Source organism: Panthera tigris, chromosome E2, assembly GCF_018350195.1.
Source record: "Panthera tigris isolate Pti1 chromosome E2, P.tigris_Pti1_mat1.1, whole genome shotgun sequence".
Classification (NCBI taxonomy): Eukaryota; Metazoa; Chordata; class Mammalia; order Carnivora; family Felidae; genus Panthera; species Panthera tigris.
In genome coordinates this window covers 26,813,088-26,840,066 of record NC_056674.1, presented here as the reverse complement: position 1 = coordinate 26,840,066, position 26,979 = coordinate 26,813,088, and the positions used below count along the sequence as shown (strand labels likewise).

Genomic DNA, 26,979 nt, shown 5'->3' with positions numbered 1-26,979 from the left:
TTAAATTTTTGTCCCAATTTGATTTATCATAATTAATTAAAATAAGCACATTGTTATTAAAACTCATTCCTCATGTACCACCTAAAATCTTGCACATTCACAGTGACCCCCATCCCACCTTGAGGTTCTATGGTGAAAACTGGTCCTGGATTAACCTGAACTCACCTCACTATGACTTTCAAAGCCTGAGATCCTTTTGGAACTGAGATCTTCCCTACCATAACCTCACCACACTGTATTGCTTTTAGTTCATTTATTCATTCTACAGATAAATATCAAGAAACTACCACTGTTAGCACACTATAGTGAGTGAAACAGACTAAAACATTTCTGACTTCCTGGAGCTTAAATTTTAATGGGAAAAACAGACAAATAAACATAATAAATAAGGAAATGATATAGTATAAGAAAGTAAGAACTGCTATAGGATTACAAGATTCTGAAAGAGAGAATGGAAACCTAAATAGATGGTCAGAGCAGGCCTCATTGAGAAGGTGAGATGGGAAGGAAGTGAGAGAAGGAGGCATGTGGCCTCTGGGAGAAGAGGATTCCAGGCATGGAGAACGGCCATTGAAAAGGTCCTAGGTGAAGAAAAAGCAAGGATTCCAGTATGCATATTATTGAGAATATCAGGAAGAGAGATGAGAGAGGTGGTGGGGACCAGACTAGAAGGACTTTATGGGCCAGTGAGAGAATTTGGGCTTTACTTTGTGGTAAATTGGGGTTCATTAAACAGTTTCAAGAAGAGGCAAGAAATGATCTACCTTACATTTGAAAAGAATGACTAGGGCTGCTCTGCTCAAGATAGACTAAGGTAGGGGTGGTCAGAGATGGAAGCAGGGGGGGTCTGTCACCAAGAGATTGACAAAGCAATCCAGTAGTGAGATGGTGGTGGGTGGATAGAGTGTTTGGGGCCCAGAGGTCAGATTCTGGATATATTGTGAAAATGTGGTGTGAAATGTGTGGTGTGGTGTGAATGGGATCTAAAACAGAGAAGTCAAGAATGACACCAAAATTTCAGCCTGAGTAACAAAAAGTATTGAGTTGACATCAACTGAGATGTAAAAGACTGAGAAGAGCAGGTTGGTGGGAGAAGGAGTTCAGTTTGAGATAAGATGGATTTGAGATATCCATTGGGCATATCTGACAGACTGTGCTATTCGTGACAAATGTTTACTATATTTCCCCCACTTCATTCATGTTAGGATTGACCTTAGGACTTGATTTGGCCAACAAAATGTGAGTAAAAGTTTTAAGAACCAGTTTACGGTTTGCTATGCTTTCTATTTTCCCCCTGCACTGTGACCAGCAATGTTCCAGATGAGAGCTGCTCCATCAGCCCAAGTCCTGGAGTGATGATGACACAGTGCAGAGCATTGGAGGCATATAGTGTGAATGAGAAACAAACCTTTTTGTGATATGCTGCTGAGATTTGAGGTCATCTTTAGCAAAGCATAACTGAGTCTCTCCTGTCTGATACAGCATTCCTAGTGGAATGTCAAGTAGGTAACTAGGTATACTTGCCTTGAGTGAAAGGGAGAGGTCCAAGGTGGAGATATAAATTGGGAAAACATTGACATATAGATGGCAGTTGAATCCATAAGACTTGGTAAAGCTAAGGGAAAACAGATAAGAAAAGAGGACCAAGACCTGAGTCCTGGGGCCTCCAATATTCAACGATGGTGAGGGGAGGAGTAGGAAGAAAAGAAAACTGTGAAGGAATTAACCATGAGAAGGAGAAAAACCAAGTGTGTGCGGTCCTGAGAAGAGAGGGAAGAAAAGGTACCAAATAGGAGGAGAAACTGTGACTGATGCTGCTGACAGTTCAACCAGGATGGGGACCAAGAGTTGACTCTGAGATTTGGCAACATGGAATCCATTGATGACCCTGCCAGTGCAAATTTGGTGAAGTAGTGGGAGCACAAGTCAGACTGGGCTTGGTTTAATGGGAAGGGGGGAAAGGAACTGGAGACAGCAAACATAGATAACTCCATGAGCAGTTGTGATCCACAGGTGAGAAGAGAAATGCAGTTGTAGCTAGCACAGTAAATGGGGTCAAGACACCATTTTGAATGAGGAGAAATTACAGCATTGTTTGTGCATTTTAGGGAAAGTTCAGATGCAACAAGAGATAAAGGGGATAATTGCTGCAGTGATGTCTCTACAAAGGCAAGAAGGGATGGGATCTAGTGCACACCTGGAGGAATTGGTTTCTTGCAGGTGATTCTCCACAGTAACGGGTAAAAAGATAGAGTATATAGACATTGAATCTTTCACATTCTAAATTCAGAGAGCCACCAATGGTATCTTGGTCCATTTCCACAACTTTTCAGCCGTTCCAGTTACTCATATAATGTTCTAGTAGTGTAGGGACACACAGTGATTTTATTCCCTTCAATCTCAAAATTAATCCAAAGTTTCTCTTCTTCACTCCCCCAGCCAGCCTCAAGGCTACTTAGAGAGGAGAAGGGAGTGCAAGATCTTAGATTTGTACTCTTCTTTCCTCTTCTAGATCTTCTATTCTTTGGGGGACAAAGAATAAAGATGATAGCAGGTATTTTCCCCCTCACAGGTGTGCTGATATATGGGTATAGGGGAGGAGTCCTGTTCAAGCCAGTTTTATCTGGCTGTGGATTCTATATAAGTGTTTGTAGAATTGTGTTCAACTCTACCCTAGCCTCTAGACAATAGATGATCTCCCTCAAAGAAACTGCAACATCTCCCTGTGGCCTTGTCAGTAGAAACACCCTCAAATCCTTTTTGGGGGTTAGGCATTCCACTGCTTGGGCCAACATTTCCCAGAGGACCTCAGGGTCCTTTCCCTTCTGCCAACTTCATGCTCTCCCGGAATCTTTCTCTACAACTTCCAGACCCAGGGAGCCGAGACTCCACATCTTCCTCTACCTTATTCTTGTGTACAGTCCTAATCACCATGTGACTATATTGTGTTCATTCATTTTGTTTATTGTCTGACTCCCAGCCACATAGTAAGTTCCATAAGGGCAGAGATGTTTTTCTGGTTTACTATGAAATTCCCTGTACCTGTGAGTGCCTGCCATCTATCTGGTTGATGCTTAATAAATATTTGTTGAAAATGGATGGATGGATGAATGAGTGAATGAATGAATGAAGGAAGGAAGGAAGGAAGGAAGGAAGGAAGGAGGAATTGAACCCAACTTTTTCCTGGAAACATTGTAGTGGATTATTATAGTAATTGTCCCAATGAAACATGTCTCACTGTATTCTCGACCTTGAATAGGCCCCTCCCACTTTGAATCTGGGCTTCACCATGTGACTTGCCTTGGCTGACAGGACAGTAGCAAGAATGACCCAAGCATAAGCTTATGTGTTGGAGCTATCTTCTTTCTTGCTGCTCATGGAATACAGCCATTAAATTAAAAAGTTCAGGATAACTTGCTGTGAAAGTGTGACTCAGCTGACAGCTAGTACATCACCAGATACCTGATGAGGACATCTCAGATTATCTAGCCCCAGCCAAGCTACTAGCTGATGGCAGCTACAGGGGAAACCCATATCAAATTGGCAAAGTGCAGAATTATAAGCAAATAAATGACTATAGTTTTAAGCCACTGAGTAGTTTCTTATGCAGCAAGAGATAACTGTTACAGCACATAACACTTTTGTTCCTTCCATCCTCCTGGTATAAGATATTCCACAAAATACTTACCAAATAATATTTCTCTCTTCTTCTTATCAGTATTCAGGCTCAAGAGTCCAGAGGATTCGACAAAGCCCACATTCCCCTTTGTGAGTCCCCAACCCCACAAGTCCTTGTGCCAGGTAAAGCAAATTATTTCCCAGAAACCACATCTACTACCCAATCTGACCTTTGGAAAATAACCAGGGTTGCTTCACATTCACTCTGCCCACCTAGAACAGTAATGGGGGAGGGATTTTCTCCTGGACTCTCTCAGGAGCCCCTAGCCAGGAAATCCACATATCTTTTCCAAGAGGGAGTAAAAGAGGCCCAGGGCAGGGCTGGGGAGGAAGGCAGCTTCAGCAGCATGAGCACCTGGCCTGTATGCTCCGAGACTGACTCAGCCTTCAATGTGTTGTATGGCTTCCAAAGCCCCCACCCAGAGGGCACTGCTGGGTTTTGTTGAGACCTGCCTTGTATTTCTCCCTCAGTCCCCTAGATTCATGCTGCTCCCTTCTTCCAAAGATAAATCTGCTGACAGTACTCACAAGGGAAATCATACTCTAGCATCCTGACTCCATGGAATTAAAAACCTAAACATTAGCAAGGGTGAGTGGACAGAACCTGAGATGCTGCCTCAAACACATGCAATCCTGGCTGCACCAGCCACAAATTAAAAGTTAAGGTACACAGGAGCAAATGTGGCCTCATTTTCACAGTCCACTGATTCCAAAGCCTTAGAAGCCAAGCATCTGGGGACCCAACAGGGACTGAATTCCTCTTTTGAGACTGGTTAACTTCCAAAGCAAGCACCCAAGCTTCCGACCTCAATCACATGTATTGAATGGGAAATACCTGGAGGTGGCAGATGTGCACAGCAGGGAAACCTTATGCCCCTTTGAGGCCCTTCCCAGACATTTACCCCACCCAAGAGCTCCCCAGATCTGTGAGATGGCCCTGGACTCACCCAGAGAAACCTCAAGCTTTCTCTTGGACTTAGGACTATCCAGGATGAATGCTAGCCCATAAGTCAACCCAGGGGCATTCAAAGATGTTATAACTGGTTAACTACAATGGTGGCTTAAGAACCAGACATTTTATGTAAAACTTGAAATGTCCAGAGTCTTTTGAATTTGGGTAACAATATGCCTCCTTGGCACAAGTCAACTGGAGTTGAGTAGTGGTTGATCCCAGGTCACCACAGTCCCCACTACTCTACATTGATCTTACTCAGCCTATCTCATTCATTGGCATTATCTGTCTGGAGCCTAAAGACATTTTAATTTGGATCCTAAAGGAGATATGGAGATGTGCTGCCCAGATGTCCCCACAAGAAAGGACTTGTTGCCCAACTGCAGAGTGGCCAGTAGACAGCCTCAACCTGTCGCTTCTTCAGCATCTGCCTCAGCTATGGGGAGCTGTCTCACACTCCAGGGCTGGCCATATCTAGTGATTAGGTGATGCGGGGGTCAGAAAGGCCAGACAAGTGTGAAAGGCAACACGTGCCTCTTGGGTGGAGTTGGCCTGTGCTTAAGCCTCTAATACAATTTGAATTTTTCCCTTGCTCAACCCTGCTTTTCCCCCTTCACTTCCAAGGGATTGGTCCCTAATTAATATTTTACCCCAAACTCCATCTCAGCATCAGCTTCTGGAAAACCTAACCTGAAATACAGAACTAAACTGATGCTTAGAAAGGGGCAGGTTTTTCCATCTTCTACTAAACAGAAAGGGGTGAAACCATGATCTCCTGATTCTGAGAATAGAACCTTGGGAAGTTTCCTCTTGCAAATCACTCCAGATCCACCCTCCCCTCTACCCTTGCAATACAAAAGAAGGTATGTTGACAGAAAATATGTCATAGGGAAAAAAAAGGTATATTTTATTGATTTCTCTCAAAAGTAGAGCCCAAGACAAGGATTTGAGTGCAAATGATTAATTTGAGAAGTGATCCCAGGAAGCAGGAGTGAGGGAACAGGGAGAATGGCACAGTAGAGGAATAAAAACCAATAAAATGATATATTGTTACAACTGCTACCATAGACAACCAGGACTAGAGTCCATCAGGATCTCTGAGTAGTGTCAAGACTGTCTCCCAGAACTATCCACCTGAAGGATGTCTTCTGCCTCCAGTAAATGAGGTTGCCCCCAAATGGTAACCACACACTGCTGGGCTCTGCTTGAGCATGGGCCAAACTCATTCCCACCTTCTCAAAGAAGGTCCTAGGGACAAAATGTAAAGCCATGCCTTGCACAGAGAAACTGGCAATAGGCCATTATAATGAAGTATAACAATAATAAAATAATTTGCTAGATACAAAAGTACTATAGATAAGAGAGAGATTTTAAGTCTGGTAGTAGAAAGAAATCAGAAAGAAAGCTACACAAAGGAGGCTAGCTCTGAGCAAAGTTTTGAAGGATGAATAAGAATTCACTACATCAGTAAGGTAGAAGGCTCAACGTGGAGGCAAGGTTGCACAGTGTGTTTGGAGTGCTGTAAGCATTTTAATGTCTCTTGGCATAAATATCAGGAAGAGAGGGACCAAAGACAGACTAGTGAGGAAGGCAGGAGCTAGATATGCTCTAATACCACTCCAAAAATTTTCATTTTTGCCCAAAGGATTTTCTTAATTTTATTTTTAAAACATCATATGGTAACATTGATTTTTTTTCCTTGGTTGTACACTTCTATGTATTTTAACACATGCAGAGATTCATGTAACCGCCACCATAATCTAGGATACAAAATAGTTTCATGGCTTCAAAAATCTCCCTTCATGGTCAGATCCTCACCCTGATTCTTACCCCTGGCAATCTCATATCTGTTCTCCATATATTTCTCTCTTTCTGAAAATAAATGGAATTATATCATATGTAATCTTTGAGACTGGCTGCCTTCACTCAACCAAGACTCATCCAAGTAGTTTTTCCTGTATCATAGTTTACCTGTTTTGTTACTGCTGAGTAGTATTCCATCATATAGATGTCTATTCAGTTGTTGAGGGTCATTTGGGTCATTTCTAATTTGGGGCAATTATGAATGGAGCCATTATAAACATTTGTGCACAAGTCTTTGTAGAACATAAGCTTTTATTTCTCTAGGGAAAATACCTAGGAGTGGGATCATTGTGTTATATGTTAAGAGTATGTTTAACTTTTCAAGAAATTCCCAAACTGCTTTCCAAAATTATATATTTTGCATTCTCACCAATAGCATATAAGAGTTCCGGTTGCTCCACCTCACCATCAGCTCTTTAATGTGTTTTTTATATCAGCAATTCTAATAAGAATCTAGTGGTTTGCCCAAGATATATTAAGCAAAAGAGTGACATGATCAAATCAGGGAGAAAAATTAAAGGCAAGGAAACCATTTAGGGTAGTGATGCAGTGATATAGACAAGAGACATTGGTGGCCTGGACAAGGTGATGGCTATAAAAATGAAGTGTAGGGAGAGAGATTCTGGAGAAGAATCAGCAGGACTTGGGGTTGTGGAAAGGAATCTAGAATGACTCCTCAAGACCCCAACACCCCACACAGAGAGGAAGTGGGAATTTCACTGTGAAGGGCTGGGGTGGGTCAGTGGGGAGAGGAGCAGCCTCCCTTCCCTACTGGGGAGAAGCCTTGTGCAGATAATTGCACCAAACAGCTTGGCTCCATTTATGCAGGAAAATTTACATCCCACTCTGTGGGGGAAGACGTGTCTATTTGCCAGCCTGTGTTGGCAGAATTATAAACCAGCCAACAGCCCTCATTCTGGGAGTGACCTGTGCCGGTTGTAAACATGAACGCATATGTCCTGATAGTGAATCAGACAAAGAACCCCAAATGTGGAGCAGTAGGGAAGCAGAAAACCTCACCAAACATCCAAATGCTGCCTCCTTCTTGGGGGTAAATTAACTTTTTTTTCTAAATTACTGATGAGTTTGGAAAGTTGTCTTGTGTTGATTCCAGTTGTTCTTAGAACTCAAGGTGAAGTGGCCAGTTTTGAAGCACCAGATAAAATAATGAATACCAAGAAATGGGAATGCTAATTAGAAGCTGCCATTTTGCATCATATTTGAGGCTTGTGTTTAGTATGTTCTTGGGTGGGCTGTGTGCCAAGGCACTGGCTTCTGAAAAAAAAATTAGAGAAAATACTTCATCTTCCCCCTGAAAAGGGGGTTCCAGTGTATCCTGACCAGCCCAGTGTCAGCTACCAAGATCTTGAGGCCATGAAAGAACTGGCTGCCACTATGGGGAAGAATTCCTGCAGATTTCTCTGGTAATTTCCCTTCCTCTCATCTCTGTAGCATCCACCTTCCCTGAAGGCCTCAAATACTATACCTGACTACAGGATTCTCAAAGCCTCTTCTTATCCTTGCTTTTTTCTGAACTTTACAAAAACCCTGGTATTGTTATTTCACCTTTCCACTGAAGATCTAGAGAGGATAAATGACTTGTCTGGGTCATGTATTAGGTCAGTGGTAGACTTGGGATCAAAAATCAGGTCTCTGGATTCCACATCCAGAATAACCTTTCCACATGCCTCATCACTATTTTTTTTAAGTTTATTCATTTATTTTTAGACAGAGAGAGAGAGCACCAGCAGGGGAGGGGCAGAGAGAGAGAGAGGGAGAGAGAATCCCAAGCAGGCTCTGCGCTGTCATTGCAGACCCCAACTCAGGGTTGAACTCACAAACCATGAGATCATGACCTGAGCCAAAGTCAAGAATCAGACACTTAACCAACTGAGCCACCCAGGCACCCCATCACTACTTTTTATTTGGGAATTGACTTCAAACTCCAAAGCAAATTTGATCCAAGAACTTCTCCATTAATCACAGTCTGTCTAATCTGTCTCCTGGATCGGCAGCTCCCCCCACCACCCCACTTTCTGCAAACTCCTTCTGGCTTCTTTCTATATAGTTACAGCAACCATGTTTGTGCAACAGCATACACATTGCTCACCCTATAGCTGATTGGTCCATCATAGGCACCCGACCCAAGCAAACCAATCCCCCAAGTTCTGCCCTGGGAATTTAGGATTGTGACTGAGAAAGGAAGGACAGGTTCTCTCTGGAGGGATGTAGCATGTGACCTTCACCATATCTTCTGCAAGGAATGGGAAACAGAATCCCCAAGAAAAGGGAAGATCAAAGCTAAAGTACAGGGCAGACCAAAGGAAAGAGATGGTGGGGTGAGCTGTTAGGAGCTTTCCAGAAAGGAAGCTCCACAGAATCTAGCTGTGGGGTTCCAGAGCTTGTCTGATTCTTATGTTTCCTGAGGTTTGAGTGTTCAGGTTTTTGAAGTTTGTGAGAATCTATAATAGAGCCAATGCACACCTGTCCCTGACTTTTTTTTTGTCCTTAAACTTGTCAGAGTTGTTTCTTGTATCTTGTGGAGGAAGAAGACAAAAGCTTGCTTTTCTTTATGGAACTGATCACCATCTGAAAATATCTCACTTACTTGTTTATTGTATGATCCTTTACTGGAATGTTAGCCCTCTTAGAGCAGAGACTTTGTTTCTTCAAGCTATATCTCCAGTGCCTAGCACTGCCCTGGCACACAGTAGGCTCTCTAAACATAAATACTGAGCAAATCAATAAAAAGATAAATAGGATACGGAAGCCCTTAGAAAGCATCCAGTTCTACTACTACCTTTTATAAAGGGAAGAATTGAGGCTTGAAGGAGGAGCTTATTGATGAAGGATCCACATTGAGTTAGTCAATGACTCTGGACTGGAATGCAGTCCTCTCAAGTCTTTGTCCAGTGTTGGGCCAATAAGCTGCCCGTAACAGTTGCAATAAGAGCCACCATGTGCTGGCCAGAGCCTGCAAGCCTGACATTGCACTAAGAGCTTTCTGTGTGTTGGCTCATTTAAGCCTGACATGTGCCAGAAGGGCGGCCTCATGAGTTCCGTTTTGCAGATGAGGAAATGGAGAACTTGGAGGCATTGTACAACTTTCTCATACATCAGACGTAGTAAAACATCAGTATTGGACATAAGAATATGTCCCTTTGCCCATAATTTCTAACCTTTGTGTTTCAAAATCTTATATGTACCATGCCCTTGGGCAGACCCTAGCAACTGGGGACCCTGACTCCATTGGGCCACAGACCCAGATGATTATACAATCTGACTTGCCAAGACCTATCAGTCCCTTGGATCCTTGTAGTTTGTGCTGTCCTCTAAAAAGTGAATCTGGGCTAGGGCAATAATTACTGGGAGAGGTTGATGGTGACTGCTTTAAGAGACCTTTGCATTTTAACACAGGACTCAACCCTACGTCCGTCCCTTCCTGAGTGAGGAGGGGTAGCTCTCTGCGAGCGGAGTCAGGCACTGGCAAACTAGGGTGGTGATGCTCTGAAGCTGGAGGACTTGTGGATCCCATCATTCCCCATGCCTATTTGGTTCCACCTTTGCAGACAGTCAGCCTTGGTTGGGTCCTGCACACAGCAAAGAGCCTGACATGGAGAAAAAGCATTGAACCTGGGACAGAAGACCTGAATTCAAGACCCAACTCCACTCCTTGCTAGCTTTGCGACTGGACTAATTTATTGTACTTCTATGAATGCTATGTAGCTTTAAAAAGAATTGGAGGTGGTAGATGAGTAATAATATTATCTTCCATGAATATCATCCAGCAAAATTCTTATAATACAAAATGGGAAATAACTGCTGTAGACTCTTTGGATATGTATTGAGGCATCTGTCATGAGCTCCCAATATGCTCCACGCCCATGCTCAGTGCCGAAGCCAGCCTAGAGCTGCTGTCTCTTCTGACTTTGAGTTTGAAAAGACGAAGACCAAAGCTTTCCTGACAAGTGCTGCTGGACTCAAGGAATTAAAGAATACCCCAGCAAAGGTTAATTGGTTAAATTTATTAGCCACTAGAAGAGGAATTTCCACTTGGCAATTAAGTTTGCAAATATTGTGCAACCTTGTAGAGTGTATTTCTCCAAATTGATGTGTTCGTTTTCATGTAATAATCAATTAGTGGGTGTTTCAGTTGCTTAATTAGCTCTGCATGTAAATTAATCTCTGCATATTGAAATGGCAAACCCAGCCTTGTAATGTTGGCCTGTTTCTGGGATAAATCAAATTACTGCGTCCCCAGCAAAGATTCTTGGTTTTCAGAGTCACCAAAAGCCAGCAGGTTCCTTTTGCTGCCTGAGCATGTGGGCTTAGGGAGGATTTGGAGTATAATAGCCAGGCTAATTATATTTACCCATAAAGAGGACTCTGCATCAGTTCTTATTTCTGCTCTTAGGCAAAGCTGCCTGTTGAATGATTAAAATCTCTGAGCCATTCAGGTCTCATGCCTGGGTCTCAAAATCACTGAGGAATAAAAGTTTTCCATTCCCCAGAGGTTGGAGTCAGCAGGTGAATTCCATTCCCTGTTTCATTAAAGAGGCTGGGAGGTAACAGGAAAGATAAATTCATGAACAGTGCTAACTCCTCAACGTAAGGGAAATGCCTGCCCTCCAAGAGGCCTCCCCTGACTACACCTAGCTGCAATGACCTCTCCTTTCTCCAAATTCCCCTAAGAAGGCTATGCCCCTGCTCTCACCTGTTACATACACACTGTGGTGTGGGCTCATGGCACTGACACAAACAAGCCTGGGTTCAAATTGTGACTCTGCCATCTAGCTGTGTGAGTTTGCATAATCCAAGTACTCTCCTCACATGTAGGGTGAAAATAATAATATTCCACCTCCTGATACAGCCCAAGTGAAGCTCAAATGAGAACAATGATCTTAAAAGCTTTTGGTAAATAGTAAAGCACTTTGTACACAGTATATAGGCATGGGTTATGTTTGTGTTTCATGCTATTTTCCTGCATCTTTTAAGAGGAAGGGCTGAATTTTTGCTTCTCTAGTAGGTCCCCCATGATGGTCAGCCTAGGACTGGTTTGTAGCACAGCTGAGTGCTCAGCAGGGCACAGGGAAATGGGATACCTGGCCTTGGCCCACCTGCCTTGGAATTCTGATGCCTGGTCTCTGAGCTCCCACTTGGTTTGGTCCCCTGTATTTTGAGAAATGTGAGAGAAGTAAAATACTATCTCTGGAGCCTTTGGATTCTTTGGGCTGTGCAGACACACAAAGGAGGCCTGGGCCACCCATATAATTAGATCCTATCATTACTTTGTAAACATGGCCAATAAACCCAAGAAATGGAAACCTGGCCTTCTCCACACAACTCAGCCAAGAGAAAATCCATTTTGGGGCCAGGACAACCTTACTGGTTACCCTCCAGGGCCCAATCCCCAGAGGCACATTCAAAAGGCCCATGGACTGTACTGAGGCTCCCCATGACTCTGGGAGCATCCAGGAGTCCTCTATGGATCTCTGGTGACCAATGTTCCCAAGTGGGCATGGTCTAACATCCGCCACTAGAACTCTGACCTTGGATTAGGGTTATGAGGTTATGAGGGACCTATCTATCACCCCAGGGAGAAGGAGAGTGTCCTGAGACAGCAACCCCTTCTGACCCAGAACCCCCAGCACAACTGTGAACACACAGTAAGTGCTCAGTAAAAACTTACAAGAAGGGGATGTGAAGAGCACAAATGAAAAAGTGTAGCCATGAATATGGAGCAATAAAGGAACTAATAAATGAATGAATTGACAGAAATGAAAGAATTAAGAAAGGAGTGGATTTTTTAAAGTTTATTTATTTATTTTGAGAAAGAGTTCAGGGGTGGAGGAGGGACAGAGAGAAAGGGAGAATCCCAAGGAGGCTCCTTGTTGTCACTGCAGAGCCGGATGTAGGGCTTGATCCCACGATCTATGAGATCATGACCTGAGCTGAGATCAGGAGTCGGATGTTTCACCAACTGAGCCAACCAGGTCCTCCAAGAGTGGATTTTAATGAGCAAAGATGAGTGAGTGATTCCAGTCAAGTGGAGAGCTCTGCCTTCCTGTCCATGTCCACCCATTAGAAAACATTCTCCCTTGCCTCCTGGGTTCCCTGAGAGCCACACAAGAATGGGATCAATTTTCATTATATGTAAGAATACCCCTCATCCTTAAGGACTCAGGATGTTTTTCAAGTCATTGAGAAATTCATTTTCACACTTCTTTATCTGCTGCCTGAGAGCATGGAATGTTTCTGCACCCAACCATTACAGGTGTCTAGAATTTTCATTCAGAACCAAACAACCCTCACCTGCCAGTGCCATGATGTGAATGAACAGAACTTCCCCCAAGGGACCACAAGTTCCAGAAACACCACCTAGAGCCCCCGGGAATGCTTTGATGACCAAAAGCAACATCTTTTTGGGTCAAGTAACTGACAGGTGAGGCTTTCCACACAAAACACAGGGGAATAAACACACCTCTTCCCCAAAGGCCAATTCCTCTCCCCAGTCTTGGAATTGAGGCCTCCCTGGCTCTGCATTCCCAAAGCCTGGTGACTATGCTGCACTATGGTACTCAGCACACACTACTGAGCACCTCTCAGAAGGGAAATGCTGAGGAGCTGGCTAACTTAGTGAGGGTACTGATGAAGGACCCGGAGTGGCCCACCACATTCACTGCTCAAGTTTTCTGCAGAAATGCTAAACAATTAAAATTGTTTTCTTTAATATCCCTCTCTGTCCTGCTCAAGGACGGGATGCCCAGCCTGGCCTCTTTTCTACCTGCTAACTAACCCATTTACTACTTCCTTCCCCCGACACAAACACCCCCTGCCAAATGCAAAGAAGATTCACTGTTCCCAAACCCACAGTTTTTTTTTTCTCTCTCTCTCTCCTCTCTCCCTTCTCTGTTATAAATCCTATTTTGCTGGCAACAGTCCAGTGACTATTTTCCCTCACTAGGTTGACCGACCGTCTTGTTTTGCCTGAACCTGAGGTGCTCCCTAGGAGGCTGGATTTTCAGTTTTAAAAATGAGGCAGTCATGGACAAATGAGAACAAGTCAGTCATCTTATCACTTACACGTGAGAATATCTGTGTGCAAAATAGCTGTCTCTAACTTATTCCTTGAAACCACTTAACAGGTGATACCTGTGAAACACTTACACACTAAGCACTCAATAAATACCAGCTACAATAATCACTTTTGTTGTTAAACTCAGGCGTTCATGAGCAATGTTACCTCTACTCCAATAATATTCCTTCCACCCTCCTGTGCTCACAACTCGGCAGTGTGACACAGACAGTGTTTGTGGTGAGTCCAATGGCATCTTTAATTTAACAAAATTCACTGGGTCTGCAAACACTATGCTAGGCTACTGTAAGCTCCAAATATACTGGCTTTACCTGCATGAGGCTTGCGGCTGAATGTAGGAGACAACAATGAGTGAATGAACACCAGAGTTGATACAGACTTACAGGTGGTGGTAAGATCGAAAAGGAGATGCGTAGGTGCTGTGGAAGAGATTAATAGGGGAACCCTAATTCCAACTGGAAATCCAGCTAGGCCTTTCCAAGAGAGTCATGATTACATTAAGATTAAAAGGGTAGTGGGCAGGTAGTTGGGAAAAGGTGAAGGGCCCTTGAGAGCCATAAGCACGCAGTCCTGCAAATTTTGATTATTCTTTGAGTTCTGAAGAGTAATGAACCAGAAAGTCTATTTATTTAAAGGGAGCCTGTGGTGAAAATTGTAAAGGTAAGGACATTCACATGACATACATAATTATTCCACATTCAGTAGCTTTGTGAGAATTGTCATACACACAGGCACCATAATTGGAGCAACCCACAATCAGGTCCAATATTAGAGCAGGGTTACAAAGAGGGTGTTCTAGGCCTTAGAAAGGACTCTCCACCCTTCTCAAAAGCTCCTGTGTACATCACAATGGTGGGGGATAGAAGAAAGAATGTGAGATTCTGAGTCAGAGGCCCTGGGGTCAAGATCTCATTTTGCCTTTTGCTGACCATTCATAACCTCTGAATATCACTCTCCGTGTCTGTAAATGGGTACAATCATGGTGCCCTTCCCCACCCCCAGCTGCTTCACAAGGTTTGTGTGAGGAACAAAGGAGTAAAGCCCTGGAAAAAATGGTATTTCTCATCATCTGTCTTTCCCTCCAAATTGTAAGCTATGTCAGGACAAGAACCACATGTCCCAAGAACAACAGGAGAATGGGGAATGTCTGAGAAGTAGCTGAGTGAAGTCACATAGTAATGAGAGGTAGAATGACCACATGGGTTCTAGATTCAGGAAAACTCAGGCTTGACTCCAAACCCTGCCCCTTTCTAGCTGTGTGAATTTAGACTGGTGACTGTACATCATTGTGCCTCAGTCTCCCCAGCAATGTGGCAGGGAAGATACTGTCCACTTTCAAGGTGGAGCTGAGAAAGAAAGATAGTGAAAAATAAAGGGGTTAGTTTAACATCCAGGCACTACTTTGTTACCAAAGCTCTGAAAATAATCTAAGCCCTTTCCTGCCTAAGAGCCTTTGCACATGCTGTTCCCTCTGCCTGGAATGCTATTCTTCCAGCTCCTCGTATGGCTGGTGCTCCCTATCCTTCAATTCTTACCTTAAATGTGATGTCTTCAGAGCAGCCTTTCCTGTTCATCCCACTTCAATAGGACTTCCTCTATAAATTGCTATTCCAAAACTCCACTAGATAGTATTCCTGTGTAAAACATCACACCAAAACTTAGTGGCTTAAAACAACAGATATTCAGTATCTCATAGCTTGTGTGGTTCAGAGATCCGGCCGTGCTTAGGTGGGTCCTCTGGCTCAGGGTCTCTCACAGGCTGACATCAAGGTGTTGACTGAGGTCATGGTCATCTCAAGGGTTGACTAGAGAAGGAACAACCTCCAGGCTCACTCACAAGGCTGTTGATGGGACGTGGATCCTCACTGGCTGTTGGCCACAGATGTCAGTTCCCTACCATGTGGGCTCCACTCACAAGGCAGCTGGTCCTATCAGAGTTCAGGCTCAGAGAGGGAGAGAGAGAGATTGGTGACAAGCATGACAGAAGTCATGGTCATTTTATAATCTTTGAAGTGACATCACTTTGAAGTGAGTCACTAGGCCCAGGCTACACTTGAGGGGAGGGTATTACAGAAGGCAGGATCATTGGGTTCCATTTTGAAGGCTACCTACAAGAATAATTTTATTAACACTCTACCAATTCCTTATCTTTCATTTATGTCGTTCGCCTCCTTAGAGTGTGATACCTTCCACAAGATGGCAAGCTCAATGAAGGTAGGAATCATGTGCTCAGTGCCAGATGAATAGCAGTTTAATAGTCAATAAACAAATTAACAAAAGCCAGCACTGTGCTATGGGCTTGTGGAGAACAAGAGTCAGGCTCCCTTGCAGGTGTGTGAGACGGACAAGTAAATGGACAGGCACAGCAGGTGATGTCTTCGCTTTTCTGCCTTTTTAAACCTCACAAGGGACCGTGGCTCTTGCCTTGCAAAATGACTGAGAAAGTTTCCCAATTTCTGCAGAAGGATTTGTTTTGCCTTCTGGGTCCCTGTCATAATTTCCGATATTGTGCCAACTCATCCCTCTGTGTTGGGGGGCCGGCAGGGGAGGCACAGACAGACAGTGGAAGGAGAAAAGTTCTACAGGGCACAATAATCCTCTGAAAGGTTTTGACGAGTCGACCGGCCAGGGGCCTGTGAGCTGGCTGTCTGCTGCCCGCCGCCCTGTTTGACGAATCGTTTGCCAAAGAGCCTGGCCAGCGGGAGCTTTGACCTTGGAGAGAGAGCGATCTGTCTTCATGGAAACACACTGTCATAAGCACATGTCTCAATTTTGCTTGGGCAGGCTCTGGGGCTGCGTGAGAAGAGAGCCTTGGACATGGCTAAGGAGGAAAAATGTGTGGTCCATCCAGGGGCATGGAAGCAGCTAAAATTAACCCAGAGTGACCCTGGAGAGTGGGGCTGGAAATCAGCATGTTTCCCTCCAATGGCAGCAAGTCCCCCGCAAGGCCAGCAAGTCCCCCGCAAGGCCAGCAAAGTATTTCCTTCCTTGCTGAGCTAAAGAGCCCCTCACCTCCCATCTTCCATTAACCAGGCTCTTCATTTGTCACCAAGGACAAGTGGGGAGGGCATTTTTGGAGGCAGTGCCTTTGGCATCTAGGTCCTTGCAGCAGAAAACACACCCTGGCCCCCACTTTATACTGAAGGTCAAGGAGGTCACTCCCTAGGGGACAGAATGGGTGATAAATCTGGCATCTCCACAGTCACCTCTCTGAGGGCCTGGCTGAGCCGCTTCCCTCCATCTGCACTGACAGGTCTGGGGGAGATTTATCTGCCAGGATGTAGGGCCCACTGCAGAAGCAGCCAACTCATGAATCTGGAGGAAAGGCATTGACTAAAGCCCGGGGTGTGCTTATTAAAGCAGAGAAAGGACAGGAAGAAGAGCTCAGAGCTCCTGCAGGGCTCCTGTTTTGAGTGACACGGGTTGGAGGTATTATGGGATGGCTGGGCTGGGCTATTTTGGGATGAATTGGACAAATAGACAATGCTCATGGGGAGAAAATAAAAGCCAGAGGTGCTCTGAGAAGCTGATCATGGACAACTGATAAAGAGACATTTGCCAGGGAGGGAGAAGCAGGAGAGGGGCTTCTGAGGGACTAGTCCTGCAACTCATAGCCTAAAGACAAACCACAGGGCTTTGCTATCAGAAGGATGTGTTACCCCATGACCTTTGAGGGCACTTGTAGAGGAGGCAGGGGTCCAGGCCAAGTGAAGTGGGAAGGTTTCTACCATTCTGAGGTGGGGCCAGGGCCAATCTGTCTGGAGACAGAAGGCTGGACAAGATGACCTCTAAAGAGATTCTTCCAAGAGAGCTGTGCTCCCAAATTTTTGTGGTAGTTGTCTTTCCTTGTTTTCTGTGTGTGTGAGTCTTTGCCAGGGTGTTTTGGGGCACAAAATGTCAGGGAGCCAAAGATCTAGTCCTGAGTTTTTAAAAGGATGATGTTCTGTGTATTTGTTCTTGTTTTGTCTTCCCATTTCATGAGGTAAGGTGGATACTGTAACCCACAAGCCTGGCCTCAGTGTAAAACAATTTGCTCAGCCCTGACTCTGGCCAGAGACATGATGGAGCTCAAACCACTCCATTCCACAAAGGTGTCTCTAGCCTTATGGGACCCATACCCACAAAGGTGTCTCTAGCCATACAGGACCCATACCCACAAAGGTGTCTCTAGCCTTACAGGACTAAGGGAGCCTGAGAAAGAGAGAGTCTCAAGACTAAGGAATCAGGATTTGTTAAGACACAAAGGAAAATTGAGAAAGTCTCCAAAGTCAACGTGAATGGCATAGCAAACAATTACCAAGTATCACCCAATGCCAACAGGAGAACAAAAGCACCATGAGACTGACCCATGGCAGCTTTTCTGAGTAGATACGTCTGCTTCACACCACACCTTTCCTCAGTTTGATTTTACCCCCTCTGATGGTTAATTTTATGTGCACTGGGTACCCAGATATTTGAATAAACATTATTCCAGGTGAGTCTGTGAGAGTGTTTCCAGATGAGATTTGTATTTGAATCAGTAGATTGCATAAAGCAGATTGCCATTGCCAGTATGGCTGGGTCTCATCCAATCTGTTGAGTGCCTGAATAGAGCAAAAGGAGAAGGAAGAATTTGCCCTGCCTGGCCACTTGACCTTTGGTTTTCCCTTGCATTTGCTCCAGGACTGACACTATTGGTTTCCCCGGTTCTCAGGCCTTCAGGCTTGAATTGATATTATACCACTGGCTTTCCTGGGCCTCCAGCTCGCAAGCAGCAGATCATGGAACTTTTCAGCTACCATAACTGTGCAAGCTAATTCCTTATAATAAATATTTTTAGTCTGTTGGTTCTGTTTCTCTGGATAACCCTGACTAATACGCTCCTCACTCCAGGATGACATTGATCTAGATCAGGAAAATATTTTTATTCTTTGGGTTGTGATATTCTTATCTCCTATAGAGGTTTAAAATTGAGTAATTTAAGGTCTATGAACAATGGTTAACCAGCTATTAATATTTCAAAAGGAAATAACACTTTGAAGACAACCACCTCAAGAGACAGTATTGTATGAATTCCATTTATATTTATGGAAAACCCCACCAAGTTCTTCTGCCTTCCTTTTGGTTTTGGGGAATGATGGGTGCTAGTTAAGCAGTTTTCTAAAGTTGCATACATTGCCAATGTTCAAAGAACTGGAAAAAAGTAAAACATACTGACATTAAGTTTTATTATCAGATAATCTGATATTGCAGGAGAAACCATCCCTCTAGATCATTATGTGATATTCCTAACTTTAAAATACATTCAACTACAGGTGATATGTTCAATCCTGAAAGAGGTTACTTGATTACCTTATTTGAAGAAATAAAGTATGACTGAGTGCCAGATTCATTCCCTTAGCAAAATCTGCTACACATGATTTGGGGTCCTGGAGTCTTTGGGTGAATGATGGTAGTTTTAGTTTTCTGGTTTTTGGATTTGGGATCTTAAAAAAAATGGGGGCACTCATTTGGTTAAGCATCTGACTTGAGCTCAGGTCATGATCTCACAGTTCATGAGTTCGAGCCCCGCGTCAGGCTCTGTGCTGACAGCTCAGAGCCTGGAGCCTGCTTCGGATTCTGTGTTTCCCTTTCTCTCTGCCCCTCCCCTACTCATTCTCTCTCTCTCTCTCTCTCTCTCAAATAAATAAACTTTAAAAAAATAATAAAATTTTTTTAAAAATTAGCATCAAAGGGTCATGAAGAGATAGTAGAGGGGAAAGAAGGGAAAGAAGTAAAAAGAAAGCAACAGAACTCTAACCTGAGTCCCTTCTCCTCCTATAAAAGTGCTTATATGAGTCTTAGATGAGTCCTAGGATGCTGTGAAAGGGCACAGTTCAGACGGTGAGTGTTCAGTGACAGGTAAATTGAGAGAGAGGAGCAGGGAGAACAATGAAGATTTTTCAGACTAGACCAGGGCTGCTTGGCCTCCAGACACCCACCACCCCCCCTCCAGAAACCATCTTTGAAGTGACAGTAGCTTGTTCTGTAAAGGTTCCTCTTCCACCTGCTGACAATGAGCAGTTGCTGACCAGCTGAAAGAAGGGTCTCAGGTCACTCTAATCTATGTACTACACACCGATCAATAACACAGAGTTACGCCCCCCAACCACAAATGTATAACTCAATCAGTGCTGTGAAGGTGGGAGCAGAATTTGCCCCCGAAAGCCTGCTGTGAACAGCAGAAAATGTGGGTGATTTCATTATCTGAGATTGCTTTGTCATATTTCTGCTGAACCAAAGGATAACTGAAATGAACATTAATAATTCAGCACCACAGCCAGGGTTGCAGAACCTCTGGGCCCTGGCCATCCCAGGCTTGGGCTCCTCCTGTGTTTGGCTCTGGAAACAGCCTGGACCCCCACAGCCATGAGTAGCTCCAAAGACAGGGTCTGTGCCATTTCCCAAGGTTAGTCAAATCTGAGGGGTTGTGTGACCCCCAAGGGAGAAGAAGTCCTTGTGCAGCAGAAATGAGTGGATCCCCCAAACCCAACCTATGGTCAGACCCCCTGGGTAGTGTCTGAGAGCTTGGGGAATGGAGGTCTCTCCCACTCCAGAATTTTCTTGTTTCTTTTGATGCCGTTTCCTTCTGAGCCTTGGGTTTTCTTTTGACCCAAGGGACAGGTTGGGGGAAGTCTTGAACAGAACTTTCCTTCCCATCTACCTTCACTTCAGATTTCTCCTCCCCCAACCCACTTTCTCCTTTTTCTTCTCTCTCTCTCCCTGTCTCTCCCTCTGCCCCCCCATCTTTTCTGCTTTACTCCATTTGCTGTCCCTCTTATTTTAATAGAATTCTAGCATGCCAAAGCAAAAATGCCTTAGGGGGTCCTGGCACCAGGGGTAGCAAACTCAGATGCCCTTGGGGACCAAGCGGGTCACATAAACATGTAAAGCAGGCAAGACATTAAGTACTATTGTGGACAGGGGGAGAGCATGTGTCCCATACCTAAATGCACACAAGTTTTATATTTTAAAAATCCAAATGCTGGAAACAGAACACATTAAGTACCTGAAGGCACCGTGAGTCCCCAGTTTGTGACCCAGTCTAGGCTGGTTCCCTTCTTTATGGAGAATGAAATCAACAATCAGAGGAAGAGAAGTAATTGGCCTGGGTCATGCAGAATGCAGGGTCTCCCAACTTCCAGGCTATGGATTCTCCCAGAACACACAAGTTCTTTTCCTCCACACACCTTTCTATGCAGTTAGTAATTCACTGACTTATTTCCACATTCAGCACTGACTCATTCTTGCCCCAGGCATCAGGAACACAGAGGAACCAACATACCATGTTCCCCCAGGACCATTGGTGTAACTATGGGAGGTGGTGTTCAGTGTGACCAGGTCTGGGCAGGATCACAGGCCTTCTTCCTGGGATTCCAGAGGCACTGGAGACCTCTATCAGGCTTTTTGGGACACCCTTCCTTTTGACCTTGGACTGTCACTTGGAAATCCCAGGTTCTCATGTACTGGGTAACTAGTTGAAGCAGATATCACCATCAAAACATCCACTTGAGCAGGTGAACACACCCTGATCAGACTGAGAATGGCCTTGGCATCTGGTTAGCTAGAATGACTCCCTTTCTCTCTGCCCAGGAGCAGAAGTGGATGAAATTCTCTGGTTCACCCACTGCCTTCTGGAATAGGGGCTCAGACAGCCACAAGCTCACTGCCAGAATGAAAATCATGGTGTGCCCTCAATAAGGCAGGAATAAACCTGAGTCCAGACTAGAAAGCCTACAGTCCAGGTCTTTATTTCTCAGCAGTCTGTAAGCTTCCAGGGATGTGTTTGTCCTGGGTGGGCCATAGGTACTTGGAAAATGTACAACCTCACTCACTCACTCGGACATTCACTCAACAAGCATTGGCCAAGGGCTTCCTGCATTCTAGGTCCAGAAATGGGTGAGATACAGACTTTACCTCAAGCAGCCACCATCCTGATGGGGAGATAGTAGACATCACCATTCTTTCTGCGGACCAGGATGAGATGACCAGGACCCATACAACCTGGGGGTCTTCTTCCATGCTTCCTGTCTCCCTGCTTCAGGCTCTCCCTGAACTCTGGCCTCCTTTTCCAATTTTTCTAATGCCATTTCAGAGTCTCAGAGAGCCTCTTAGTCCTCTTCAAATTCTCACCCTGTAAGTCTCACCAGAATCCCTGGAGGAATATCAGGCTGCTAGTCCTAACTCACAGATGAGGACACTGAAGTCTGGAAAGGAGAATGATATACCCAAGTTACAGGGGTAAGCAACAGCCCTTGGATGAGGCCCTAGTTTCTCCTAATATCCCTGGACAATGTAAAGGGGGTGTTCTAGAAGGGGACAGCAACCCAGGGACACAGGTGCATCCTCATCTCTGTGAAAAAGTTATGAGTTTGAGACAAAGATCACCTCTGGAGGGGAGGCCTGGATTCTATCATCAGAGCCTTGGCAATAGGCAAACATTCAGGGGAAGATCTGTTAAAGCCACAATAATCTCTAATACTTATGGAGTATTTACTGATTATTTAGTATTTACTAAGTACTACATACTGAGTTCTAAGAGATTTACATTTAATTTTTATAATGACCCTATGGAGATAGGTATGATTTTCACCCTATTTTGTAATTCCAAAACTGAGATACCGAGAAGGTGTCTCAGGAGGGACATGAGTGACCAAAGCAGGGAATGCAGCTCCAAAGATCATCCTCCTAACTGCTCCAGCATGTGGTTTGTCCCAAGCGTTCCTTTCCATTTTAAAGAAGGAAGAGTATTGATGGATGAGGAAAAGAGGGAGAGGTCATGGATTAGCAAATGCCAAACAACTGAGCGGGGAGCATTCAAATCCCTGTCAGCATGAAAACCCAAGAAGGCAGATCACATCTGCCTCTGTAGAATGGCATGGTGGACATTGGTCCAATCGGAGAGGCCTTCATCAGAAGAGAAAAATAAAGAAACAGAGATTCCATACAACTGAGTGAAGTGGTTCTCTTTCAGCAAACCTCAAAAACAAGCTCCAGAAACTGCCATAATCTCTCCTTGTCAGTATTCCATGGACTATCCAACATGCCACCACCATGCCTCACCATCAGAGATGTACACCTGTGGTTAAGGTGCCTGTTGACATATACTCTAGCTCAGTACAGATACATGTGTCAGTTGTACAGTTCTCTATTGCTATACAATAAATTACCACAAATTTAGTAGCTTTAAAAAGACACACATTTCTTATCTCACAGTTTCTATGGGTCAAGAATCTGGGCACAGCTTAGCAGGGTCCTCTGTTCAGGGTCTCACAAGTCTATAGTCAAGATGTTGTCCAGGGGTAGGATCTCATCTGGAAGCTCAGCTGGGGAAGGATCCACTTCCAAACTCAAACGGTTATTGTTAGGCTTCAGTTCTCTGTGGGTTGTTGGACTGGGAGCTTATATTTGCTGCTGAGTATTATCCAGAAACCATCCTCAGTTCTTTGTCCCATGGGCTTCTTCAACATTGGTTCTATTGGCTAGCAGCGACATACTCCGAGGAACAGGATTACACCAGCTGTGAATACCAGCAAGCAAGGATCATTAGGGCCATCTTAATAGCTACTTACTACATAAGTCATTACTACATTAGTATGAATTAGTTTTTAGCTCTTTGCAGCAAAATGGTTAGGTGATAGCAAGGAGATTTTTTTAAAAGAGGGAGGAGGGATAATTTTGGAGTCTAGACTCTACCCTAGCAGGGTAGTTCTGGTGAACAAGCTGTGAACAAGCTAATAAACCAAATGTGGGCTTCCCAGAGCCTTGCATCCCCATTTGTAGACAGGTGGAGACAGAAAGAACTGGGCCAGTACATGTGGCTTTTCTCCATTTGTTTCTGGGCCATGGCTTTGCCACTAAGTGATAACAGAATGTCCTATAGTGGTAAAGCTGGCACTAAGCCTGTGTTGTCCCATTGTCCCAGTCACCAAAGCATCCATACTCTCCTATGGCCTAAAGGACACCCAACTCTAGTTTCCTGTGCATGTTGCCTCTGAATATTGTGCCACAAATTTTGAGTTATTCCCAGGCCTAGTACTGTAGGGATTAGCCTTATTGCTTGCAGTTTCAACATCGTGGCTCTCTGTATTTCCAAAGCCACAGCATTCTCCCTGGAGAGGTTATATAAAGGAACACTTACTTTATTAAAAAGACCTCTGATGGAAACACATCATTATCTAAGATTGGTTTAACAAAGGCTTAATAAAGACAACAATGAGAAGATATTAACTTATTTGGCTCATGTTTTAGAAACTGACAGATCTGAGAGGTAGAGCTTTTTTTCAACCACAGTGATGGATCAAATCTTTTTGCATTGGAAATGGCTAATGTGCTGATGCTCCAGAAATCTTCTGCTAAAGCCAAGAAGACATTGAACCTGTTTTAATGCATGAACCACCTCCCCACCTGCAAAGCTCACCACCACCCAAGCCAGACCCTTCAGAGGCTGAGACATGTTGCATATGAAGCAAGGATTCTATTTCATTCTCCTTACATAGCAACTTACCACTCTCATCCATTTATTTTAAGCAAATTATTCAGCCAAGTTGACAAGCATGAAAAAAACATGACCTACCCTGGGCTTTTCAAAAGAGATTTTCTCCTAAATATGATTCATTGTGCTCTGATCTCTCACTGTATTTTTATCAAATGTTCCATGCCAGCTCTTAAAAGGACACTGTCAACTCTGCTGGTTATGGCTGATGTCTTTGACTCTATTGTCAGATGAATCCCTTATCAACTTGCAATAGAAAATTCCACCTTCCAGAAGCTCTGGGAGATGCCCAAAGGAGACTCTGGGAGTCTGGAGACAGACTATAAAAACATTTAGTCATAAACATGTATAAAATAACCATGATACACCAGGTTCCATTCTAAGTGTAATGGTACCAACTATTAAAAGGACATTTATTTTCCCCCCACCTTACAGAATTATATTCTAGAAAAGGAGACAGACTATAAACATATAAAGAATTAAATGAATAAAATAATGTTGGACATTGAACTCTATGAAGAAAATAAAACAGGGTGATGCACATAGTGACTGGGTAGAGGGGACTGGGAATGCAGAGTCTTCCCCAGGAAGCATCATTTGAGTGGAATTCTAAGTGAAGAGGAGTGAGCCAAACAAGGTTCTAGGGAAATAGCATTTCAGCAGGAAGAACAGTGGCTCTCCATCTTCCCTGTTGTGGATGCCACCAATCAAGCTGGTCAAGTTTCTGCCATTACAGATCGTGTAACAGAAAGACTAGATCTTCCCATGACCAGAGAAAAGGGGAAAGATCTAGAAGGGAAGATCCTGGGATGGGGGTATGTTGTCTCTGCAGGAAGCATCAAGGGTGCTACCATCAGGGAATACTCTGCCTTGTTTACTATTACTTTCCCAGAATCTAGCTCAGAGTATGGCACAAAGTAGATACTCTGTATAGTTGGTTAAATAAGAAAATGAATGGTCAACAGGAGGAAAGACGCTTAGGAGAACACAATTACCTAACCAAAAGGTCATAATTAATGATCCTTAATATGCAGGGCCAACAGGCATCTTGTCATACCTTGCTTCTTGATAATAATTATTAACTATCATTCATTAAGCATTTATAACACTCAATGCATTCACTGAGCACTATGGTAAGCAATTTATATGTATTAACTCTTTTAATCCTCCCCAAACTCTTTGGGAAAGATATTATTTCCTTGTTACACACGAAGACATTGAATCACATTGATCCAGCACAAATCTTCTTCACTTCTAAGTAGATATGGGAAATTATGGAGGATAAAATCTGGGAAATTTCATGACAATCCTGTATCCCACCCCAACATGACTCCATAATACGAGAAGTCTTAGGAGAATTTGCTTTCGATGGCTTGTGGTATTTATAGCCCTGGGTTGATGATTCTGGGACTTTTTTTAGGTTCTTTGCACCTCCTTTATTCATTCAGTTCATTCAAATACATTCAAATACATTCAATTCATTCAAATAAATTTATTGAGTACCTACTATGGGTTAGTCACTATACTATATATAATATATAGTATATATAGTATACTATACTATAGTATATATAATATATAGTATATATAGTATACTATACTATAGTATATATAATATATAGTATATAGTGTGTGTGTATATATATATATATATACACACTATATATATCTATATATATATATATACTATATAGATAGATAGATATACTATGTATACAAAACAGATAAAAGAGTCTAGAACTGTTGGCATCCCACCAAGAAATAATCCTTGGCATGTGGAACAAGAAGAATACAGCAGAGAGACTAGCGAAACAATAATTCCTGTCTATTTTCTGCTCAATCCCCATTTCCATGGTCTAGGTACTTCTAAAACATATGCCAATCTCCTAACCACGAGAACATGGCAGGGAGACAAGTTGGTAAGAAACAGCAGTGAGGAGCATTGAACACAAATATCATAAGACAAAAATCAAGGTCTTAGCCAGCACCAGGGCTGGCCCCTTTGTCCATAGTGGGTAGGACACTCCAGTAGTCAATCTCTGTGGCCAAAGTTGGTGACTAGACTCTATAACTGGTTTTTGGAACAGTTCAGGTTCAAAGCATTCTTACCCCCTTTGCAACCATGCGAACCTGAAGCATCCCTTTGTTCCATCCTCTGGCCACTTTCCATCACATTCTGTCCCAACCCATCTCCTGGGCCACACATCAGCCTTCTTTCTCCCAACTTGTGTCATCTCCGTGTTGCCATTGGATGCTTCTCTTTTGGATCATAATAGCAGGAAAAGGAGGACTTCTTCCCCAGTAGGGCAGAGGAGGAAAAGTGTTACCTATCTGACAAAAATCAGCTCTCTTGGAAATAGAGATGGAGGACACTGGGCTGGAACAAAGTGGCTGGTAGCTTTCTCTTTAGGTGTCTCTCCAGTTCTTGGGTAAGCTGTGCTTCATGGAAATAAGTCAGGCAGAGAAAGACAGATACCATATATTTTCACTCTTATATGGATCCTGAGAAACTTAACAGAAGACCATGGGGGAGGGGAAGGGAAAAAAAAAGTTAGACAGGGAGGGAGCCAAACCATATGAGACTCTTTAGAACTGAGAATAAAATGAGGGTTGATGGCGGGGGGGGGGGGGGTGGAGGGAGGGGAAAGTGGATGATAGGCATTGAGGAGGGCACCTGTTGGGATGAACACTGGGTGTTGTATGAAAACCAATTTGACAATAAATTTCATATTAAAAAAAAAAGAAACCAGGTAAAATCCCTTGCTTTATACTGAGCCAAAAGCACAATGTATATTTTCATTGTGCTGGGTATGTGCCCTTTCACAGAGGACTTTCACACCTACCTCTGGCAAAGAAAAACGCTGCCACTCACCAGTT

The 26,979-nt window shown here is 43.7% G+C and overlaps 1 long non-coding RNA gene across 1 annotated transcript; it reads right to left on the bottom strand.

The window, feature by feature from the left end:
- Positions 1-21,747: 21,747 nt before the first annotated feature.
- Positions 21,748-26,295, bottom strand: LOC122234368. Its single transcript, XR_006212144.1, has 3 exons — positions 26,212-26,295; positions 22,808-23,127; positions 21,748-21,814 (listed from the first exon to the last, which is right to left on the bottom strand). It is a non-coding gene; the product is annotated as an uncharacterized LOC122234368 (long non-coding RNA).
- Between the last annotated feature and the right edge of the window lie 684 nt (positions 26,296-26,979).